General features: G+C 37.9%; 1 protein-coding gene across 31 annotated transcripts in view; it reads right to left on the bottom strand.

Moving 5' to 3' along the window:
• LOC129721038 (serine/threonine-protein kinase MARK2-like) overlaps positions 1–24,564 on the bottom strand; it is a 221,366-nt gene that overhangs the window by 92,545 nt on the left and 104,257 nt on the right. For 28 of the 31 annotated variants that reach the window (XM_055673088.1, XM_055673089.1, XM_055673093.1 and 25 more), the window contains exon 1: positions 16,095–17,147. The exons of the other annotated variants lie outside the window; for them this stretch is intronic. The gene's annotated coding sequence lies outside the window, so the exon portion shown is untranslated. Of the gene's footprint in view, positions 1–16,094; positions 17,148–24,564 lie in introns of those variants that run through there. 31 annotated transcript variants of the gene reach the window in all.

The following is a 24,564-nucleotide window of genomic DNA, read 5'->3' as shown; positions in this document are numbered from 1 at the left end:
TGCCGTAGTTCGGAAGGGCAAAGTTTAAGCTCGACTTGGTCCCGTCTCCTGAAGAAGGAGGAGGACACCGTCCTTGGTGGTGACGTCGTGTGCTGTAACGACGCTTTGAACTTAATAAACGTTTTTACAGCAAAAGTGGTATGGAACACGGTTTATGGTGTTTTTTTTCTGCATTTTTCCACTGTTAACTAGGGTAAAAATAGTTCTCCTTCTGGGAAGTAGGTAATACAGGAGACTAATCGAGTTCACGTGTCCTTTCATTCATCTGAATCGCATATGGAAGTTTACTATTAGCATAAGCAAGCTTTTTTTGTACTCAGTTCAACTAGCGCATGTCGCCAGGAAGTCTTACAATTTGCCGATAACGCTGAAGTAACAACGACTTCAAACTCACTTTTCTCTACCCTTCCCATCGGCAAGAGAACTACTTTTACCGACTGAATGTAATTGTCAACTTTATGACTTGCGTAAAACTGTCACATCGAAGAAAAGTTTAGTTGTGTTTGCCGTACACAGCAAAGCGTTTATGATCCTTTCATGCACCGCTACTGCGGCACATTTCTGCCCAGCAAAATCACACGAAACCGTTTTTTTTTTTCGTTGATTACATTCATTTAAATTGTACGGAAATTATAGACCACTACTTTTTACATGACAGAAACCGCAAGCATTTGCTGTCTCCCATACGAACCCGTCTCAAGGCACCGAATAATCGCCGTCGTTATAACGGCGATTACAGTGATTATTAATAATAGGGAGCGGGTTCGCGAGGCTGCAATGCAAACTGCGACGGGTTTTGGCTCGAGCGGAGTGGAAAAATGGGCTTCACGACTACGATTACAGCAACCAACAATGGCCGCGTCGCAGTGACACATATTCGCGTTCTTTGCCCCACTCAAAGCTTCTGTTGTTTCGTGCAGATGGGCATTCAAGAATGTGCAAAAGTTATGAATAAGTGAAACACTCCTGAGAAATAGTGCTTCTGTGATTCGCCTTCGCACCCGCGCATGAAGGGGTGCGATGGGGAGGGGGGGCTTACGACGCGCAATGTATCACTTTTGTAGATAGCATAGCTGCTGTTCGCGGCTCGCAGGGGCACTGCTATGCATCTCTCTGCAGTGGGTCGAACTGTTATGTAAACACATCTGCACCAGGCCAGCAGTTTGTCAGTCGGTAAGGAGCAGCCAACAGCTAGTATAAACAGCTCTACAGCGCGCAAGAAAGACATCAACCAGTACGAATGGGGTGTGTGGGTGCCTCTCGGAAGGTAGTTTCGCGCACGTGGGAAAGTTATGCGACTCCAGCGGGTGTGATTTCGAGTGCGCCTAAGGAATTTCTACGCTTTTATTTTGATGCGATAATTTCCACAGGTAAGGTGCCGATATGGGGTAAAACTGGCTACGCAATTCTAGTAATTTATGGCTAGATATTCGAGAAATTGGCAGTTCATATGAAGAAAGCAATCGAAGAAATAGGGGCACACTTTGATTGGAATTTTGGACATTGCCGTGCGCAGCACTCTCGTTCAAGACTTTTGGAAAAAACGAAAGCAATTTGTATAACTGGCAAAAAAAAACAAATCAAATATTCTAAACAATTTTTTCACTTTCAAATATTTAGCTTATTTTGCCCCCAAGGTGGCATTTTATGACATTGGATTGTACATATAATTTAATTAGCATTTTTCTACAATTATCTCATCTAGACGTTTGTTTTTCTTCCGCCTCTGGAAGGTTTTCGAAAACACAAACCCGCCCCCGTGCTAGTGGCCATGTTTATAAAGCATTCATCATTAAATCGGATGATTTGAATCTCCTCCACAGCAAAATATCATATTATCTGCTTCAGTTATCACACTATCCTTGACAACTTCCTATCCATTCCCTCAATGACGAAAGAACACCATTTATAAGCGCAAAACAGGCATGAAGGTCAGTTGCTGCTTCTTGTTTTTTTTTGTTCCTCTCTCCAAATCGACATATCAACCAATCACATTTGAACGTTCAAGTCATATCAAACGGACAGCAGCGTCTGTTAGTCCGCCAAATGCACGCTTCTTCGGTTGCATGCAGTCAGCTGGAAACAACGGGGCAATAAATTGTATTTCAAAACTGAAAAATATCGTTAGCGAGGCGAACTTGCCGCCTGCCTGAAAGGAAGTTGCGCCGTCCGGTTCGACCCGAATTTGCACATATCTGCGCAAACACAAACAAAGCAAAGACACACGATAGAGCGCAGCAGAAGCGACGGCCGAAATATAAACGGTCACGATATACCACTCTATCTGGGGCCTACCGTGTGGCCGGAGCCGGAGAGTCCAATCGCTTCAAATAGCGCAAATTTTGAATGATTTAATATAAATTCAGCCAGCTGTTAGACCTAGCGCGAAGCTGAACTGAACTTGATTGAAGCTGCCAACGAGCGTCAATTGAGCAAACGGTTTAGAAATATGCTCCGCCGTGCGAATGCATGCCGGCGGGGAATTTATCAAACCTAACCTAACTTATTATAGCGCACACATCGAGAGCGTCAGTCAAGGCAGCATGCCTTGAGCAAGCCGAAAATGGTTCGTGTGCCGCTGCGAAGCGTAATACCGGATGGGTTCATCAAATTCACGTAACGATTCGAGCCAGCTGCCATCTTGATTTAACCTCTAAGTGAGAGGTCGAAAAACCTAGATGGAAATAGACGGGATCGTTGTATACACATGCAGTTGTAATTAGGGTTGAATAATCCAAAAATTAAACTTGAAATAAAGTTCTGCCAGAAAAACTACACTAAAATCTCACAATTTTTCGCCATAATGAGTCTTTGTGAGATAATTTCCTTTGTAAAATACCTTTAGAAAAATCAAACGTCACTTTCTGAAGAAGACCGTGGCCGTAAGGAATATTGACGTAAAAAAATTTAATGTGCAGGACATTTTAAAGACGCCTCAGAGATTTGAAAAATGAAACCTAACATTATTTAGCCGAGATAGCACAAAACTATAAATCACAAATCAACTAGGAAATCAAACTGTATCAATTCGAGTGAAGAAACGATGTGAAACATGGTTCTAGCATCGCTTTCCCCATATATAATTTAACAAACTCAGTACGTAGTAGAACAGTGGTAACTTAACTGACCACAAATACCCGTGTGTATTTCAGTAACAAAATCTAAACTAAACCATCGCACATCGCAAATTTTCATTGTAAAACTGTTACTAAAAACTAGCCCGCTGCCACCACGCAATAAAATCCGCCAGGTAAACACCGGCGTATTGCAATCCCTAGAGCTCAAAATCAATAACCTACAACAGCGCAGCGGGTGGTTCCATCCGTTTCAACTGTTGTTGTTTTTTATTTTCAATGTTGCGAAAAACAACATCAATGGATTGCTTCCATCGGAGGCGATAGCGAAAACAAAGTTGTGCAATTTCTCTTTCACCACGAGCCCGACCATGTTCCGATGTTCGTCGGTTATCCGTCCGCAAGGGCAATGTTTGATTAGTGAGACCCAGCCCGTGAAACAGCAATTCGCAACAACCTACCTACTACAACAGTGTAACAGCAGCAACAATCGAGTCTGAGTTGGAACTCTGTTTGTGTAAAAGAAACACTCATCGGAGAAGTACATTCACACGCCAAAGTAATATTTCCCGAAGCGGCCGCCGTGTTTGTTTATTTTACGCAGGCTTTTGTCTGGCCGCCATTATTACAACAGCGGGTTCGCGCAAAACGTGAACCATCTGTCCATATCAAACGTTTATTGCTTCGTTTTTTTTATTCATTGCAATCTAGACCTTGACCAAGCCGCCCGCAACAACCGTAGACGGTGATGGTATGTCGAAACCTTCGGCTAATTCTAGTCTAATGGTTTGTTTATTCGGCTGAACCGAGTTTTTCGTGTCAAATCGAAATAATTTAAAGTGAGCGTAATTTATTTGCAATCATTTTCCTTACCAATTTTTCAATGCCATTGTTAAGTATCTGAAAGCAAATATGTATTTGGTTTTGTACAATGTCTCACAGAAATCAGTTTCACCTGGCTCAAACCAAATTAGGAAAAACACTGACGCGTTTATCAACATTTATGCATGCGATATCCTATCTCCGGTAGAGATACACTGCGGCTCAAGTCGTTGAACTACTCTGTATTCATTAGTAGCACAATGTTACACAACGTGTTTACATTTTTCCTCAGGTGAGCGACGCTGTAGACAGTAATTTTATGCTGTAGTGAAAACGAAAACCCCACATAACACCGTTTGATAACAGTAATTAGTGACCAGCTGTCTAACCGAAAGAGACGCTCGGTTTGAGAATCTTCGACGACGAGTAAGTGGCTACAATAGTGGCTTTTATTTGCACTAGTAACTGCGAAACTGTGACAGAAAGCTGTCTGTTAGCGTACGAATATGAGCGAATGGATTGACCGAATTATTAAAACAAGTTAATAATGTGAATTTGACCTAACGATAAATACATAGTCTTTTAGGTTTTAAAAATACTGACAAAAAACAACGGGGGGTAATTAGTTGGTTACATACAAAGAAAACATTACGACCTACTTGTAAGGTTGAATGATGTAAAATTGAATTAATATTGTACGAAATTAGACCAAGTTTGGCTCACAAATAAGCTTGAGCTTCAACGACCGCACATTTCGTAGATGCTCCTTCATGATGGATCTCAGCTAGTGAAGTTGCTCAAAGAATCATCGTAAGATGACTGATTTGGGATTAATTTACCATTTTCAATATTCCACAATTCAATAGCTTCGCTAAAAGATCGATAACGGTGCCGCACACGCGGTTAGGGAGGGAGAGAAGTGAGTGTTACTGCCAGAGACCGAGTTCATCTCTGAATTATTTCTAAGGACTGTGTTGGAAAGGAAAGTACTTTTTACACTGTGGTCCTCTACATGTCTATACATAGACTCTACTGCTTTACTTTACCGAGTCTCTTTAGTAACCCTGTCATGTATCGGCAATCATAACTGCCTGGAAAGATATTCATTCAACTGTGTGTGACTTTTTTTTTTGAATTTAGCGTGAAGAAAGGGTAAAGTAGTGAGATAATAGGGAGCCTGAAAACCCCATGAGTAAAAGTCCCTCTGACATCGAGCGCACGGTGCGAGAGCTCAAAATCATGAAGTTTTTTAATTTAATCTCTAAATATTGGTTTTATTGATATGATATTTTCAAAAGATATGATGTATAGAAAAACTTCGAAGAATTATAACAAGTTTTAGTTCAGAACTCTGTCGCTAGTGGTGCTGCAAAATCTAACTTTTTGAAATTGTGTTTTTGAGAAAGTATCAGATGATATTATCATAAAAAACTTTGCCGAAGACACTCTCCGTGATATGGAGATATAACGTTTTATGTTTGACCAGTCCAAATTAGATTTTTTTAAATATCTAAAAAACTGTAGTAATTAGAAGGCAACAATGTTCAGATATGCTGAACATTGTTGCCTTCTAATTACTACAGTTTGTATATCATCCAAACATTTAACTTTGTAGAAGACAGGCTTCCGAATACTCCTCTTCGTTGGAATGTGTAGATGTAAAATATTGCTCTTGATACCAGTAGGCAGTAAACACGTGTTGCATATGCATGCAACTCATAGTTATGCTTAATTTGATACAGCTCTTCAGAAAAAAACTAATCAAAGGTAGCTATTATCACAACCACGAACTTTTATAAACGCAATGCAAAAAAGAGCACTGTGATTCATGGTGCACAGAAAAAACGATAACGCACACATCTCCGATTGAGTGAGCACAGATTTTAGCTGCTCAGTATAGTAATAAATAAATAAAAACTTACATATGTAGTTATCAAAATGTGCGTGATGAGCAAAAATATTTTCTTCTTTCTTGTTCGCTTGGCAAAATCAACAAATATGTATCAGAAACGCCGTCAACGCGAAATTACGAAACCAGATTACATTGCATCATGGTTAGCACAGTAGCTGGCAGAGCAAAAAATGACACTACACACTTGTGAGCTGAGCCTATCTAGCCGATCGGCACAAATTATTATCAGATGTTACTCTGATCGATTCTTCCTACCTCCGTTCAAAAGAGCATATATATAATAGCGAACCTAGTATTGATACTGCGGAACAGCACAGTTGGACATTGAGCACCAAACAGTTTTCCCCAACGAACGATTGCGATATTTTCATCAGCTAACTTGATCGCTCTGGCATGTTATTTCATCAGGCGAAAATGATAAAAGAGTTGGTGTATTCGAAAGCCTGGTAGAAGACACAAAAAAGATAGCTTTTACACAGATCATGTTATTGCCGCAAAATATAAAAAATATGTTTGTTTGAATAATAACGTTTCAATCAATCACGTTGAGTGGTTATGATAGTCATTCATCATATCCAAGTTCCGTCAGCTAGTTTTTGCTTATATGTGATCTGGGGATGTAAAAAAATGAGAATTTTTCAAATTTTTCTCGCAATAACTCGGTCTTTGTACAACCTTTCTTTTTATGTCTTCTACAAAGTTATGTTTCGATGATGTGCAAATACATACTGAACATTGTTACCCTGTGATGCGACTATTTAGAGTAATGGTGTCTTTGGTAAAGTTGTAGATAATGTTGTCGTAAAACACTTTGCTGAAACCTTATTTCTTTTAACACTGTTTTGTATCAGACTGATCCTTAAAACTCGATTTCTATGGAATATCTAAAAAACTGTAGCATTTAGGAGGAAAAATGTTCAGTATATATTTGTATATAATTCAAACACACAATTTTGTAGAAGACATAAAAAGATAACATCTACACAGACTAAGTTGTTGCCAAAATGAGCTAGTTCAGAACTCCGCCTGGTGCTGCAAAATATAACTTTTCAGTCTTGCACTTCAGAGAAATTGTGTTTCCAAAACTGTACTGAAGACACTTTTCTTCTAACTCTTCTTTTTTGGAGATATAATGTTTAATGTTAGACAACAATGTTTAGCATATATTTGCATATCATCCAAACACTCAACTTTGTAGAAGACACAAAACAGATAGCTTCTAATATCTGTTATCTTCTAAAATATGTTTTTTTTTCGAATTGCATATCAGGCAACGAAGATTCTGGAAGTGATAACGTTTCAATCAATTACATAGAAAGATTATGATAGTCATTCATCATATACAAGTTCCGTCAGCTAGTTTTTGCTCATATGTTAAAATTATAACTTTCCAAACTTTTCTGGCAATAACTCGGTCTTTGTAAAACCTACCTTTTTATGTCTTCTACAAAGTTTTGTTTCGATGATGTGCAAATACATCCGGAGCATTGTTACCTACTAAATGTTACAGTTTTTTATACATTCAAAAAAAATCAAATTTAGAGGACTAGTCTGATACGAAACGGTGTATCTCTGAAACAAGAAAAGTTTTTTGTGGCAACATTACCTACAACTTTAACGAAAACTTTGAAGTGTAAGACTGAAAAAATAGATTTTACAGAGTCACTAGCGGTGCTTTTTGAGGCTTTTTATCTTCTGGAGATAGTATATCAGCCAGTATTTGGTATGTATGTAGGTATTATCCAGTATTTGGATACGATTTTGAACACTGCGGAACGGTCGATTCTACTAAGATTCGAACTCATGACCTATCGCTTGTAAACTTAAGCCTCTGCAAACTTAAGCCTACGAGCCTTCTCTATCGAATAAACAACTAAGTCACAAATCACCACACGTTGCGGAATAAGTGAGCAATTCCACAAAAAATCGGGCAACCAATTTAATCGACCATTTTTTATTTGGTTGAAACTGCATAGATGTTTCTATGGGTGAAAGATGCCATTTTGTGCAATTGATTCAATTTTTTTAGAATACGACTAATTTTTGAGACACTATTGAAAAATGTTATTTAAAAAAAAACGAATAATTTTAGAGCCAAAACGGTTTGTTTGGTCGGTGTGACGTCTTCGGCAACAGCCTTTAAAAAAAATATTTTTCCTAAAAAATATTTTTTCTAAAAAAATTTTTTTTGAAGAAAAAAGTTAAATGGAAAATTAAAAATTAATTATCTGAAAAAGCTCAATTTTCAAAAATTCAATTGTATTTACAAAAACTGCAAAAGATTACGTTAACATTGAAAACTGTCCGATCATGGAGAAATCAGGAAAATAAGTTATAAATTTTTGAATGAAAATTTTCTTAAAATTTTTTTCTCAGAGCAGATTTTTTTTTTGGAAGGACAAAATTGCTATCTACAACTAGACAACTAGACAATGAGCCAGTCATACAAACCGTTTTGGCTGTAAAAATATTTTTAATCTGCAACTCAATGGGTAATTGAAAATATTTTACGGTCAAAACGGTTTGTTTGATTGGCATTGTCTCTTTGGCAAAGTTGTAGATAATAATTTTGTCCTTGAAAAAAAAAAAAACACTGAAAATAAGAACAATTTTTTTTTCAAAAAAATCAACATTTTTTTCTTGATTTCTCCATGATCGGACAGTCTTCATTGTTCAGATAATCTTTTGCGGGTTCAAGTCCCGTCGGGATGCGGTATATTTTTCCAAATCTGTATCATATTTTCAGTTGCTTATTTTTCGCTTTCCCTACTGCACACATTGTCTGCTTAATGAACCCCAATCTTTCGTAGTTTCTATAAAAAAATAAAATTTATTAAAATTTAAATTTTTCTTCTTAATTTTTTTTCAAAAATAAATAATTTTTTTAGAGTGTATATTTTTTGGAAAGACAAACTTACCATCTACAACTTTGTCGAAGACATCACACCGATCCCACGAACCGTTTTGTAATCATCCAGCGTTGCCAGCTCAAACTTCAGTTATTTCGTGCAGCAAAATGTATTTTTTTCGCATAAAATTCTTGGGGTAAATGAAAAAATTGCAGAATTTTGCGCAAAATTTTAAGTAATGACCTTATTGCGAGACAGAGAAAATAAAATTTAAGTTAAATGAGTTGTGTTCCAAAAAATTTAATCAACAGCAAAAAATGGCATCTTTTTTGCCCATATAAACGTCTATGCAAAGTTTCAGCCAAATGAAAAATGACAATTGAAATAAAATAATTAAACTGGGACATATTTGGTGGAACTAATCAAGTATAGTCATGACAAAAAGTTTCTTTCCATTCAAGCTAGTAAATCAGTAAGACTTGAGCGCTTTCATTCAGATTTGGAATGCTTTATCGAGTAAATGATTCTTACCTAAAACATTATTGTGATCCAAAACTTAGTTCGAATGTTTCATATAAAAATGTTCTAATTGAACAATTAACTGACCTGTTTTCTCAACATCGGGCTAACCAGTTTCAACGTTTTCAATTACATTCGAAAAATTTTGCTAAGCAGCTGATTTGTGGTTCGAAAGCGTAGTTCAAAAGTTATATACAAAAATGGATTTTATAAATACATAACTGTACGCTCGAATAACTTGTTGAAAATATGTGTTAAAATGCTTTAAATTAAAATGCTTCGAGTATAACTAAAAGTGTTCGAATCGGTCATCGCTGACGCAAGAATTGGTCAAGGATTGATGCTAAAATGTATAAAATAATACATTACTGTCATATATAGATCAATTGGTTTAGATAAATCGGTGCTCAAATTGGTTCAACCGTTATAAAGAACATATTAAGTGCGCAACTAAGTTCCAATATTTAAAACGTGATAAACCAAAATGAGACATAAGATAAACAAACCACTTTGATGCGAGGATAAAGCGCATCGAGAGTAAAAAAAGAGTTTACAAAAATGCTGCTTTTAATGAAACAACGAGCCGCGATTTCGATGTTGACGCTTTTCTGTGAAGGAAGGTCAAAAACCTTCGAAGACGCTGAATTGGGGCAATTGCTCGATGTCGATCGTCGTTTTTTCGCCTGTTAACAACCGGGTGGTGTAGAATATATTCATTACTGCAACCCAAAGAAAAAAAAAATCAATGGAACTGCTCGGTCATGGTTCTACGTCGTCGGCACGGCCTGATATACACGCCACGAAGGTTATGCTGTACGGAACGGTATCGACTTTAAATAATGTGATTAATCCAAACACTGTGCGGAAAATGGTCACTATACGAAAAAGTGATTATGCTGCATGACAACGCTAAGCCGCATACTGCCAAAGTCGTTTAACTGCTTTACTCGCCTCATTACCCAGATGTTGCGCCGATCGATTATTACTTGTTTCGTTCGATTGCACATGGTCTGGCTGATCAGCAGTTCTGGTCATTTGAAAACATCGGAAAATGGCTCGATTTGTGGATAGTAGTGTGGGGCCTTTTTGTAAAAATGTTTGCAGGACTTATTTTACCAGACCAAAAGAGCTTCTGGGGGTTCATTAAGCAACAATTAAAAAACTTGGTTAAATTTAATTGAGATCTAGAAGTGGTGCAGGGTCAGCGTAAGTTTTGTCCGTTTTGCGTTGAATCTGAACATTATTATGTTTTTGAGATGTTAGCAATTTAAGTTTTTTTAAATTTCAAATGTTTAGTTGTCACCCATTATTGAAAATTGGTTCAACTCTTGCTCTAAAATAGGCTCAAGAATTACTTTCTGGAAATTGGCAACCTATTCAAATTTCCGTTGAAAATAAATTAAATCAATTTTCAAAGAATCAGTCTTCGTTCCATGACCGTAATTCAATATTCTTCAGTATTACAAATGTAAATTCAGTGGCGAAAATGAGGGAAGTTTTTATGCAATGGATTTCTACTGATCGGAAGAAGGTTGAAGACCGAATGGAAACTTCGTAGCTGTCTCGTAAAATTTAGCGAAGGAACGTCACAGGTTTTCCTCTGCATACCGCCAGACAAAAATTTGCAACAATGTAGCAAAATCGCTTTAGCAAAGTAAAACAGAACCTGTTTATCAACACGACGTACCATGAATTGTTACTCAGTCATTCCTGATTCGGTGATAGTTGTTTCCACCTTTCGAGGGTTTTACTCTATAATTTAATAGTGGATAATATTTCTGTTTCGAACGATGTTTGTCGTCTTTCCCTTTCTAGGGGTTGCAATAATGTAACTTTCCTTACATCATATAATTGTGGTGGACATGAGTTGATTCGAAATGATAAGGGACATTTATGGGAGGGCATTCGCTGCATTGCAACATATATTTAAATACTACTCTGTGCCGTGTGCTATTAGCACTAAAACATTCTTTACGTGCACCAAGTAACAAATGGAAAGAACTGACCAAGGCGTAAAATTCCTGCCAAGAATGCCAGCAACGTGCCACCTGAGCCATCATCAGGAAGAGAAAATTCGCTCTGCGTAAATGGTTGAAAAAAAAAATGCTAATGAAATCACACCCTTCCAACACGTCGACATTGCTCAGTTGCCACCGAAATGACAAAATAATCACCGCGTTCATTTGGTTTGTGCGCGAGAGATGCAAATTGTGCCTTCGGGTATAACGCGATGCGACGGTACAGTTACTGTCGGGGCTTTGGCCTGGCTTCGGATGAGATAACCACTCATACCGCTGCTCACAACACAACACACCAACAAGCCACCACAGAGTCATTGAGTTTCACTACGCCGAAACGCAGTGAAATGCGCGTAATTAATCTGGTACTTCATGAGAATAGAAAGTTAGGTTAAAAAAACACTACAAAGCGAAAAACAGAACCGAGCGAACGATAGGTGGGCAGACTACGGAGTACACCCACCTATTATCCGTACCCGCTATTACTACCGGCCGAAACAGAGGCGAGCAATTTTTCCTCTATACCGGGTTCTTGATTTATAAACATTCTACGCCAACGACGGCAGGTTGGGCCGGTTGTTAAATTCTGCTGGCTAGTTTCTCGAGTAAGCATAGCACGAAAAAAAAACTAGTTTCAATTCTATTATTACTGCTCTCGTATTTGCGTTGCGTTTTGCGCATTCGTTCGACGTGCGGAAAAAAGTGGTCTACTGTTGTAACCGTTGTTGGCAAGGGGCGAGAAATTCAGCGGGGCTGGCCGGCTAATTTCACGTTGTAGTCAAATAGTCTTGTTATTAGGAGAGAGGAAAAAAACTTGTTCTCTTTCACCACGGGGTCATTTCCGGGTAGTTTTATGCAGCGGTTTGTTCTACTATGTATCGAGGCGGAACTGCGTGAACGAAAGAAAACAAACGAATGGACTAGGTACAGGCAAATGGAAATTGACTACCGTGATTAGACTGGTTTGCTTGCCGTAATCGCTTTCGGCTGATGGGGAATTACTTCAGATTAACATTCGAACGCCAATCAGCATCCATTCAAACCGTGCCAAAACCGGTAAGGTATAGAGACTTGCGTAAGTCACATTAGTCATTGTTTCTCGTGAAACCACTACTGGCAAGGATGATTGGCCCCAGGGCCAATTACCTGCAGTTATTGGTCACTGACTGGTCGTCAAACGATTGGCTTGTGGTTTTCGTGAGTAATTTGACCTTGATGCACTGATGCAACTGAACTCCGATAGAAAAGAACCTATCTGCTAATGATTGGTGCAAAAACCAATGAATGACAAGCGGAAAGATAAAAAATATTCAGATTGTCTTAGCTTCAGTTTCTTACCGAATCTGGCGTAACCTGGGAACAAAAATTACCAGTTATGACAAATTTTATTATACTATTTCACATAATGTTAACTTTAATTAAAGAGAATGGATGAAAAACTGACTAGCAAGGCCCTTTTTTTAGGTCAATTTTCTTAAACAGGTGTGATTCACGAATTATAGCTCTGTGCTTAGGCGGTTTTCATGTGAAGTAATAATGTTAACTCCCAGAGCAAATTTATTCGTAAATTCTGAAAGTTGGTTCCGGTACAAAATAAAATCAAACTCTAGGAATTCCGTTTCGATCAAATTTTGGACTTTCTCTGTCCGATGTCGATCGCTACTTCCTATAAATTATGGAAGTCACAACCGCAACAGCATAGTGCCACTCGCCGCCGCTCGGTCTAATCCAATTACGATCCGCAAGTCTCTAAGTGCAGGGACAGCAGGTTGCCGTGAAGCAGCTGAGTTACCCAGTATAGCTAAAGTATGCGGATGTGTGTGGCCAGTAGGACTAACAACAGATTTTGTAACTGTGTGATACTAATTGAATCATGATTGTTATTCTCAATATTGTACCGCACGGTATGCGGGCGACCTTGCCGGTTACGGATCTGTGCTCCGTTCTGTTAGGCAAAATGTATACCAACTCCGACACTAGTTTAGATAAGTTTTCCGATGTGACACCTAGCGGAAATGATTAACGTATCGTTAAGTACGTAAGTCGGTGCGCTGTCAGCGTAATCGCGGTCGGATTTTTCTGCCACAAATTTGCTCTCTGCCACGGGCAGGGTAAATTCCGCCAATTCAAAGCCATACATTTGTCCCTGTTTTTCATTATTCAATTAGTGCTTATTTATATTGATTACGGGCAATTTTTCGCTTTCTGCAAATGGACTCTCCGACCACGATGACCGGCCACTGAAGAATGAAGACGAAGTCGGTTCGTGTGCAATCGTGAATAAAACAGCCGGCCGCTCGCCTTACGCGGGTACGGGACGGTAACGACCGAGTTTCACTTCGCAGTCTATTATATGCTAAATTCAACCGTATCAGTTGTCGTAAAACGAAAATTGGCTGCTACCCTGTGACCGGTCGGGTTGGAACCGGTTTCGGGAACAATTCCGACACATCGGATTCCCCCGACATTCCAAGTCATCCGATAGAAATAGCCATCTAATTATCTTTGATAGGAAGCGTAAGTGTGCGTGTGTTTCTATCATAAAGAGTCTACAGGGAAAGGTATAATTTCAGGTCACCAAAAGAGCATAGCTAATCAATAATGCAAATTGCACTTTTTTGATTGCTCGCCTATTGATCCATCCGGAAAGCAGGCAAAATTATCTGGGGACAACAAACACACCGCAGCGTTCGCATCAGCTATTCGAAGTGATGATGATGACACACAACAATACAGCGACAGATTGGATCGGCAATTTGGGTCGGATGAATGGCAGGTACAGAGAAGTCGAGTTCATCCGATGTTGAAGCGAGCCGGCAGACTATCTATTGCGTGAAGTGGTGAGCTTCGTAATGATACTAACGAGCTACGGGAGGTTGACTGTTGCGTTTGTGCTAAGAGAGGATCATTACAAATTTGATTAGTACAGCATCTTCTCTTTGAGCGACTCGCTGTCGGCTGCTAGATTAGAGTCATCAGACGAAAATAGATAGCATTCATTTGTAGTGTGGAATATGTAGAGGAATAATCCTGGAAGTTAATTTCGGGGCGAATAGTTTAACTGTTTGTAGGTTAAAGATGATACTCTTAAATTTTTAAATTTAACGCTTCGGGAATGTTTACGATCGTGTTTGTTTAGAATTAGTGGACGACTTCGAAACGAGTAGAGTCTGCAAAGCTTGTTCTGCAGGTCAATACTATTTCGAAACGGAACGGAGCATTCCGGATCGGGATATGATGATGAAAAAAAAAAGAGATGATAGTGAAAAACAGTTAACACACTTTTTTGACTCACGATGAAAAAATGAGCATGAGCATGAGCATGATTGACCGCCCGCGGTTGCTACTCCGTTATTGCCAGATTAGCTGTAATTACACAAAGAACCAACAGATGATGTTTGGGACCAACATGCATCCTCAATGTGTAAAAACAGGTGACCTAAATCTTTATATTAGGCAATACCAGCGCCGGCCGCATCCGAATGCAGGTCAAAGAAGGAGTTTGTATAGGAATATGTTGACGTGATACTCGCTTTATTGGAAGCCGAGAACACCTCTGCACTTCCACGAGAAATCACTGGGATGTTGGATAAAGGGGAAGGTATACAGCAGGGTTCGTTTTGGTAAACGATGCGCTAATGCGCTAATGTCGGGTTCTTCAGAATTTTTTGACTCACGATGAAAAAATCTACAAAAACTAAAAAAAGGATAAAACAAAATGAATAAATTTAAAAGTAATTTCCCGTAGATTTTTGGTGGAAATTTTGTGCCAAATTTTATGTTTTCGTATTTCGAGTACGAAAAGCTCTTTTTATAAAATTAACCGCTAAGAGAGCAAACTGACAATTTTTGATTTTGAAGAAATAATAATATTTTGGGGCAAAATTTGTTCAAGATTGTTCTGGTGCATTTCGACATTTACTAACTCTCGTTTGGAACTTTATCATTGGTTCATTTCGGAACTGAACCGGTCACTATAGCAGTAGCTTAAGCAACACAAACTTGTGGTATTCCCCAATGGCTGGCAAATACGTTATTCATCAAATAATGACTCGATGAGTTCGGTTGAATGAGTTGAGTTGCCACCTTCACTGGTACCAGACTCTTGAATCATCTCGATCGACTTGGCACCAGTAGGAAGCAAAAGAGTCGAAATAAAATTTCCATACTCCCAAAACGGTCGGAGCAAGTCGCCATCATTATTATCTCCACCCTCGTCGGGTGGGAAAGAACAGTGAGAGAAAAAAAAAAGAATATGACAGCAATAAATGCCCAAAAATTGGCGCGGTGAACTGAGACTGTTTCAACCTGGCTGGGGAATGGCTTCGATCCAAATGGGTCAACTACAAAAGATCGGAGCCGAGAAGTGAAATACACAAACATATGCGGAGCTATCGATTCGTGTTTGCATAATTCATCGAGTTTTTTTTTCTGTTTTTTTATTGGCAATCTCATGCGCCAAGGTTAGTTAGTTTATAAATTTGCTGCAGTAGGTTGTTTTTTTTTTAAATTTATTTGTCGCTGGAATATGATTATGTTTCATACAAGGAGATCGCCTTTTTTCTCCACTGTCCGAAAATCAACGTTAAAAGAAAAGATTGGATAATGGTAGTTTCAAGTTTCTGATATCATCGGTGTTCGATGTAGTGCAATTTTTCTCCGGACGCCACAACCGGTTTGTTTCTGTTAAATTTCGTTCGGTCAAATTATTACTTTGGGTCAACCGAAAAGGGCCAGCTGTCACGCGCTGGAATGCGGTCTTCGTCTTGTTTCATCGTCGTCTGTTTTGTTGCACACGTGAAAAGATTGCACTATTTGTGCTACAATTCCGACAAGGGGTGATGCTCATACAGTTTTCAGAGAATCAGGTATAAAAAAACACGAAGAAACAGTTGCTCACAATCGATATTCATTTCCTGCTGCTGCTGGAATCACCGCCTTTAGGCTGATAGCACTAATTTAAATATTTACTGATTCAACCTTCATTTGTTTTAATTAACATTGCAAGACGAAACACACGCACACGTGTGCAGCAGAATAAGCACTCCTTGATTCCGCAAACGTTGCACTCCGACAACAAGTACGACACGATAGCACCTTTAGTAGACAAATGCACTTGCTGTTTGCTGCTTTACCATGACCACCATCGCTGTTTTCGTTGATTGTAGAGATTCAAAAGTGATTGTAAAACACACTATTTACACTCACGGCAGATCACACTTTTCTTCGATACTACTACATCGACGACGGGAGATCGTCTTTGATTGCGGATCAAGGTAATAAATACGACTGGAGCCACAAGTCTTCACTTTGGAACAACGAACCACACCAAAAATAGACTGTGTCGCGCAGTATCTCTTGTTTGGATATTTTTACTACACTGAGTTAAACTGTTGATAGCATATATTAATAACAATCAGCTCGCTTTCAGAAGCAAACACAATACGGATTCAAAAGAACTTCCTAGCTAGGCTGGATCACAGATAAGGCCTGCGGAATTCGCGTGACTATTGATCTTCCTCACTCACTGAATAACTACTGTTAAAATTTGGTAGATTTAGAATTGACACCGTTAGACAAAAAACAAAACTCGATTGTGTAATCTTCGTTGCGTTCTAGAATTGGTCGCTCGCGTCACCTGGAAACCTGCTGGTAGTTCGCGACGGACGTTCCACGCTCCCGACAGCAACCGGATCGGCTCGAATCGCATACACGACTGCGACGACGGTATTTAGTTTTTTTTTCTTTTCTTGGAGATGCTGGATTCGTGCCACAATGGTCGAATACCGTCAACCGTTCCAAACGCGTCGTCCTAAGTTGTGGCTGAGATTGTAGCAACTTGACGTGTACGAGTGCGCGCGCGCCCGCTCCGGAGGCCTACCGAGGGCAGAATGCCGTGTGCGTTGTATTGTTGCTGTTTTGGGCCTGGCCTGCCTGCTGTGACCAGCTCACCGTTGCTGCTACTCGCTCTTCCCACGTCGTCGTTCACTTCCTTTCCACAGCCCACACCCGTAGGCAGCGCGCATGCCAAACAGTCAGCGCAACTCACTCTCGCTCTCGGTGTTTCGGTTGATGATGTCACTGTTGATGGTGGTGTTGCTGTTGGTTGTTATTGTTGCTGCTGTTGCTGTTATTAACGTATGCGTTTCGAGTAGAACTCGACTCGCAGTCATTCACACGGAGGTACCACATACATTTGCTCATTCAAACGACGAGGGTCATACATTTTCCGTCTGATGTGCTGCGCCTAAAGCTCGACGGAAACCCGTTTCTCTTTCATTCTCTGCAGCCAGAGCTCGGGTTGATTTACCCGCCCGTGTAGAGGTGAGCTGTGCTGCGGCAAATGTAGTCCACAGCGGTGCGGTGGCAGAGCTTGCGTGGGATGCGGTGCTTCAATCGAAGGATTCATTAAAGAAGATTTCTTCCATTGATTTTTCAAACAAAGAATTTGATTTTTACTTTAAAATTTGATAGTAAACAATCCTCCTATTTATTCAATTGATCAGTTCTCAATCGTTGATTTTTTTTTGTAACGGTAATTCCAAAATATAAAAATGATAGAAAATATTCACGAAAATTGTAAAGAACTCCGCAGCCACTTAAACGAATTTCAGTGATTATTAGTTGATCGTTTCCGGCGTTGCCCGGAATTGAAGTATTCTAAATTAAAATTCAATTATTTTCACTGCCTCTTTAGTACAACTCACTCCACAAATATTATGTCAAATTTCAAATATTTCATCATTACTCCAAACAACATTCATATTCTTATAATTCTCATAATTCAATATTCTTATAATGTTTCGAGTGAAATTTCCTTTATTGGATTATAATTGGCAAATCTAGGATGTTTCCAAAAACCATCGTAATTTAGGATTTCAAAATGAAATCTCGAGTTGACTGGACAACTCATGGGGGAGTTGGGATTACGCAAATGTTCACGCTTGTCCACGGTAGGGGGATGAAAGGGTAATAATAATGTAAACATAGGTAGGGGGATGAAAGGGTAATAATAATGTAAACATGGACATGATTTTTTTTTTCAAAAAAATGGAAATCTGCCAAAAAATACGTTTGCCAATGACAAAAATTGTGCAAATATTTTTTTAGAGTCGTCAGTAATATTTGAGATAAATTTGGAATCATGTTATTTTTGGCCTCTTCGTTTTTTTTTAAAAAAGATTCTTCAGACATGTGCTCAACATACATGTTGAGAAACTTTCAAGAAGTTCAGGTTGAATGAGACTTTTATGTTTGCTCTTGTTAGCTGAGGTGTTTTGAAGTTTTTTTTGGGACAAATTGAATTTACTTTTTTTAAGCTCTTCGAGGCACTTTCAACTGAGCTGTGGGCTAAATTTAGATTTAGTTTTGTCATTAGTCTCATCCATCTTTAGCAATAGTTTTAACTAAATTTGGAATCAATTTCTGCTTTGGTGGTGAATTTAGAACTTTTTTTTTGTTTAGAAAAGGTTTGAACCGGTTCAAGGAAAATTTATAATTTATTTTTATTTTTTATTTTTTTAGCCTTCAATGAGTTTTTAGAATTTTTTGTTTTTTTTTTACCTTAAACTATTTTTTGTCACTAAAAGTCCCATTCTAGTCCCACGGGAAATTCGGCTTTTTCAGTCTCAACGATCAATCAAAACGCTTCTATGTTTTATATCCGACGTTTCGGCCTTTGGACTTTGTCTTTCTCAGGGAAAAACACTAGAAGTTAGAGTCCATCTTGGTGTCATCAGAGGTGTGATAAAAAGCTCGACAGAACGAAATGAATCCACCATCGTGCTTTTTGATGTGCTTTGAAGGAAAGCCTATTGATAACTATGACAACCTATCGTAAAGCTCTGTACGTTGAACGAAAAACGGTACAACTTTATATCCCCTGAGGAAGCCCAAGTCCAAAGGCCGAAACGTCGGACATAAAACATAGTAGCGTTTTGATCTACCGTTAAGATTGAAAAGCCGTGTTTCCCTTTGGTAATATTCAAGATTATTTCTTTTCGACTCCTTCTGGATTTGAGGGATGTTTTCCAGTATAAACTTTTGTATATCCTTTTTTCTAACCTTTAAGAGACGTTTTCACTTGCAATAAATATGTGATAGTAGCATCAGAACTAAGTTTTCAAAATTTTCCTGAGAATCTGTCAAATTGAAATTGAAGCAATATTTGTTTCAACTCTCTATTTAAAATAATTTCAGTTAGTTTGCTTCTAGGAGCGTTTTCATACATTTTTACTTGAATTTGGTGCATTTGTTATTTTTGAAATCTTGTGGAAAAGTTCTATCTTTCCAGCTTTTATAGAAGCTGTCCTTTTTGTTTTTGATCTTTTACTTGATTTCCTCGACTGGTTTACAATTTCATTAGAAATTGATTTTTGTTGAGCTAAGTTGTGGCTATTTTCTGTTTGGCCTCCAATTTTGCTTTGCTAGAAGTCATGTTGAGGTGGGTTTCGGAGTCTGTTGTGTTGTTTTTCTCGTGTTCAGAAGCATAACTTGGGATTATATTTCTTTTGGTTTTTTTTTTTTGAACTATAAAGGCGTTTCCAGTATTTGGAATTCTTTGCTTGAAGAGTAGTTATTGAATTTTTTGCAAAAACCAATATGACATCAACATTTTATAGTTTGTTTTTAGTTTGAAACCATTTATAGCAAAATTTAGGATCAATTTCTTCTTTTCCCTTTTCTGACCTGGTGCGTTTCGCAGCTTTTTAGACTGAATTTTGATAGATTTTTTTTTTCATATAAGGCTTTTCTGGACGATTTTTCTGTCCACGGGGAATGTGGACGGTCCTATACCAGTTTTTTTTCTAAATATCCATACTGAGTGGAATTTAGCCATTTTTTGCTGTATTCCAGAAACAGCAAGTTGGCAGGTAATTGATAGACCTTTCAAGAAAAAATAGGATTGGTACGTCATACTATGTCGTTATATTTTTCCCGTTTCACGGATTTGGGGGGTATTTAGCCCTTTGAGCAACGATGCGCAAATTGAGACTCGAAAATTTGAAAAGTACGGAAAATATCCCATAGTCTGTTAATAAAAAAATAAACGAAGGGAGAAGTCCCATATAAATTGAACACAATATTTCTGGATACCTCCAGAACGAATCGAGCAAATGAAACCAAATTTGACACGCAGAAGTTTTCGGGAGCAGGACATGGTTCTATAGTGGTACGACACCCCTCCCTGCTCTGGAAGGGAGGGGTTCTATGCAAATGAACACAATTTTTTAGGGGAGCTTCGTAGCCAAAAGGTTACAGAGTTCTTTTTGATAAGCGGGTGGTCGTGGATTCGAAGGAATATGTGAAATGTCCACGCTCCATACAAAATTTTTTGAATTTATATGAGCAGTTGTCCACGGGGGGGTTAAATCGTTTAAAAATCTGTCCACGTGGTATGTGGATGGCCCCTTAGTAAATAAGGTACTCCTCAGGTGACAGTTCAGGGTTGTTCAAACGTTCAATCAGAGTGTTTTTAACTAGTCTGAACAGCTGTTGTATTTAGTTCCGAGATTTAAAAAAACCTTTCATCAAGGAAACTCACGTAGATCACGAGATTATTTTTTAGTACCCTGTTTTTTTAAATGACCGGATTTATGAAAGTAAATCGATCAGTTAATATTTTCAACTAGTTGGCCCGTAGTGGCTTGCCACTTTCAAATGCATTTTGGACTATTGAAACTTGGTATTTAATCTAAAATGATAAATTATTTTTTCGAAATATCGAGTTGAAGTTCAAGATGTAACTATGACACTATCGACAATTCGATGCAGATGGTCAGTGCTAGTTTAAAAACTTAATTAATTATCTAAACTGCGATAAATCCTTCGTTCAGTAGATCGTGGATTGATTGCTTACTCGAAAACGAATCTGCATCTCGCTTCTTATACGGATCCTCTGCACAGCTGTTTTCTCCAATATCTAAATTTCATAACTAAATTTCATAACTTGAATAATAGTTGATTTTCTCAATTGTTTGATGTTACATATGTTATATTCAAAGTAAACTTACAAAATAACTAAAAATGAATGTGATTGAAAAAAAAAACAATTTACAAAAACCATCGCTCATGAAAAAATACTGGATTGCTCAAAAAAAAAATATTCACACATGCAAAAGCTTGTCTCTGCAATTTGTTATTGGAATAACGAAGTACTGTCCTCTTCTAATCATTGATGGGTAGTTCAAATCCCTTTCTAAAACTCCGATATGACTTCACACATAATGAATGACGCGCATGAAACAACTGTCATCTGCGTTCCATCACAGAAACCTTTTCTAGTGTTGCATAACAACATAACAATCCTCATCCCATCACCCCCACCTTTATCTACTTCTTTGTTTTCGTCTTCTTCTACATAAGCAAACAAATATTATTTGATAAAAAATAAAAAAAAAGTTGGCTTACTGTAGCGCATTTGCAGGATAGTAGATAAAGCTATGTTTAATTTTTAAAACTTTGAAAATTTTATGTCGATATATCAAAATATCTTAAATCAAATCAGTTGATCAGATTTTACATAATGTTTAAAAATAATGACCAATAGCTTTACCCGATCCCGGCGGAGAGAAATCAGTTTTTACCTCAAAAAATGAACTTCAAACTGCTCATTTAAAGATGGCTTGACAAAGTTTTTTTTTTTAATTCTTTTAGCACCAATATTTAGTGGTTAATTTGTGGTTTCGAAATCCAATTTGTGGTAATTTGGGGTTTAGTAATTTCTGAGAAATTTCCAGAAAACTGAGTCAAGCCATCTCTGAAAATGATTTCGCTTCAAATGAATCGGACAACGATGATATATACATCAATCGAAAGCTCTTAATTTGTGGTTCACGAAAATGCTGTTTTTGTAGGCATAGTTCATATTAAAATAATTAAAAAACTATTACTTAAATTTTTGAACATTGTTTACCTCTTGTTGTCTACACCGACCGTACGCGGCGTTGGATGAGCATAGTACTGGCACCTGCCGATGTTAGTGCTAGTGGGTTATCTAGAACATATCGACAGTCGTTCATATACACTAAGGTCGTTTTTTACGCGGGGGATGCGTTCCAAATTTGTATGGGTCCGCGTAAAAAACGACTTTTTTGAGTTGCAAATATAACAAAGAAAACCGTCCTAAAACTTTGAAACCTCGTTTGAATATGATAGTGGCCAATCTAGAGACCAAAATTCAATATTTTAAATTTTGAGTATTTACACCAAAAATTGTGATTTTTTTTAAAAACTGATATATGATCACTCGTGGCCTAAAATGGAAAAAGTGATTGAAATGAGGTCGATATCTTGTACCGTTTTTGAGTAATGGAGGAAAGCAACCCGCGTGATAAAAAAAAAACCGCGTAAAAAGCGACCTTACTGTATACGACATACAGTTGTCGCTGCCGTTGAAAGCTTTTTTGTTTTATTATTCAGGGGGTAGTTGTAGTAACATATTCCTGAGACGAGAAAATATCGAATTTTAATTCTAGTCAGGACTCACACCTTTGGGCATTTACCATGCGTTTCAACCGTTCCCTACAGTTCTAAGGCCCATTCCCGATCTTCAGGCATCATTCCGGTTTCTAAAATACCCAACAGTCGAATACAGTTGCGTAGTTGGTTACCAAAATATTATTATATTTATCGAAACAAAAAATTGTTCTTTATTATTATCAGGCTGTAAATTATTCCAAGAGTTAAAACGTATGTGCTAATAGTTTTTAACAAATAATAGATTTTGTATGAGAAAGACCAGATCACACCCCTAGGTGTATTAATTTAGGTTTTTTTTTTTCAAACAATCGGTAAACGGCAAAACTACATTTCCGGAAATGATTCGACCGAAGATCGAGAAAATTACGCTCGCATGTCTACGTAAAACTTCACTTATTTTGAGGAAATTTACGTAAAACACACGGAGGCTTGTCAATTACAAATATCTGCTAATTGATCAACATTTGCATTTCGTAGCAAATCTGCACATATAGTATCCCTGCTGTTTACATACTGTTTCACCTAGAAATACTCAGAGGAAGAGATTCGCGGTGAAAAAAATCGCCAATTCGGCAACTGGGTTTCATATGTCAGAGGTGCCAGATCTCTTCTCAAAGCGCAGTGTTGACTAACATTCGACTTGTATAATCGGTGGCGACGGTGAAAGTCCTTAAGAATAGTGAAGTGCTTCGCAAAAACTGTTAAGGTGATATATTTTATGCTTATGTTTAATTTCATACACCTTAACTTATTTTGTTACCTATACACAAGGTTTGTTGAACTCCGGGTAAAAATCACTCATTCATTGGCAATAGAACAAAAAATCGTATAGAAATGAACACGTTCTTTTTTGGACCTGATTGCATTACCTCTCAATGTGGTATTACCTTTCTTGTGCGTTTGGCTCCAATTTTGACGGTTCGTTTGGCTCACCGCATATCTCTCCCTCTGAGAAAAAATCATCTTGATGGTCTACCAGCGCCGCGTACGGTCGGTGTAGACAACAAGAGGTAAACAATGTTCAAAAATTTAAGTAATGGTTTTTTAATTATTTTAATATGAACTATGCCTACAAAAACAACATTTTCGTGAACCACAAATTAAGAGCTTTCGATTGATGTATATATCATCGTTGTCCGATTCATTTGAAGCGAAATCATTTTCAGAGATGGCTTGACTCAGTTTTCTGGAAATTTCTCAGAAATTACTAAACCCCAAATTACCACAAATTGGATTTCGAAACCACAAATTAACCACTAAATATTGGTGCTAAAAGAATTAAAAAAAAAAAACTTTGTCAAGCCATCTTGAAATGAGCCTTCAAACTCTTATTACTCATCAACTACACACAATTAACACAAACTGTATTGCATATTAAAGATCAATCTGTACCTTACTGAATAATTTCATCGTAAAAATTAATAAGTATAATTGTTGAACTTGAATCAAAGTTTGAATGTCACCCGTCGGGAATGGGTTTATCTTATACTCTAAGTTTTTTTGAAACAGCTAAAATTTTTACGTATCAGCAAAATAATTATCCCTTTCTCCGTACATCTTGAACGTCGTAGTATACTTAAAGAATTAATTTGGGGTACAATATGTGCAGCACGTGTGTCTTGTGTAAGTTGAATGTCTTTTCTATTTTTAAAAATATCGAAAAAAATACATTGCTTTATCTTTAAGTACAACATCTTGAGAACATTTTTGTTAATTTTGTTAGAGCTTTGAGTAATAGGGAGAAAGTTGGATAGATTTCAAGTGCGGCTTGTCACGCGCCATAAGCTAAACTTGAAACTCCATATGATGTTTTGCATAAAATGGCTTTGGCGAGTTACAGCCGGTTTTGTTAAATTTTTTATTAATGTTCGTTATGAATGTCTTTGGTC

Source organism: Wyeomyia smithii, chromosome 2, assembly GCF_029784165.1.
Source record: "Wyeomyia smithii strain HCP4-BCI-WySm-NY-G18 chromosome 2, ASM2978416v1, whole genome shotgun sequence".
Taxonomy (NCBI): Eukaryota; Metazoa; Arthropoda; class Insecta; order Diptera; family Culicidae; genus Wyeomyia; species Wyeomyia smithii.
Note: the sequence above shows the minus strand (reverse complement) of the source record. Positions and strands in the feature narration are given on the sequence as shown.